This window comes from Mauremys mutica, unplaced genomic scaffold, assembly GCF_020497125.1.
Source record: "Mauremys mutica isolate MM-2020 ecotype Southern unplaced genomic scaffold, ASM2049712v1 000639F_np12_subseq_108309:227698_obj, whole genome shotgun sequence".
Classification (NCBI taxonomy): Eukaryota; Metazoa; Chordata; order Testudines; family Geoemydidae; genus Mauremys; species Mauremys mutica.
The window spans coordinates 10,144-11,175 of NW_025423022.1; positions in this window are offsets into that span (position 1 = coordinate 10,144).

The window sequence follows — 1,032 nt, forward strand, 5'->3', positions numbered from 1 at the left end:
AGCGTCATGAACCCTCCCTGGCCATCCCACGTGGATGTTTGTGAAACGTCCCTTGTGATCCACCAGTGCTTGCAGCACCATTGAAAAGTACCCCTTCCGGTTTACGTACTGGGTGCCCTGGCGCTCCGGTGCCAAGATAGGGATATGGGTTCCATCTATCGCCGCCCCACAGTTAGGGAATCCCAGTGCAGCAAAGCCATCCACTATGGCCTGCACGTTTCCCAGAGTCACAACCTTTTGTAGCAGCAGCTTAGTGATTGCTTTGGCTACTTGCATCACAGCAGCCCCCACAGTAGATTTTCCAACTCCAAATTGATTCCCGACTGAACGGTAGCTGTCTGGCGTTGCAAGCTTCCACAGGGCTATCGCCACTCGCTTCTCTACTGTGAGGGCTGCTCTCATCTTGGTATTATGGCGTTTCAGGGCAGGGGCAAGCAAGTCACAAAGTTCCATGAAAGTGCCCTTACGCATGCGAAAGTTTCGCAGCCACTGGGAATCGTCCCACACCTGCAACACAATGCGGTCCCACCAGTCAGTGCTTGTTTCACGGGCCCAAAATCGGCGTTCAATGGATAGAATCTGCCCCATTACCATCAGGATCTCCAAAGCGCAGGGGCCCGCGGTTTGAGAGAATTCTGTGTCTACGTCCTCATCACTGTCATCGCCGCGCTGCCGTATCCGCCTCCTCCTTGCCTCGGTTTGAAGGTCCTGGTTCAACATATACTGCACGAGAGTGCGCGAGGTGTTTAAAACATCCACGATTGCGGTATGGAGCTGAGCAGGGTCCATGCTTGCTGTGCTATGGCGTCTGCACAGTTCATCAAGCAAAAAAGGCGCGAAACGGTTGTCTGCTGCTTTCAGGGAGGGAGGGGTGAGGCTGTACCCAGAACCACCCGCGACAATGATTTTTGCCTTATCAGGCACTGGGATCTCAACCCAGAAATTCCAAGGGGCGGGGGAGGCTGCGGGAACTATGGGATAGCTACGGGATAGCTACCCACAGTGCAACGCTCCAGAAATCGACGCAAGCCT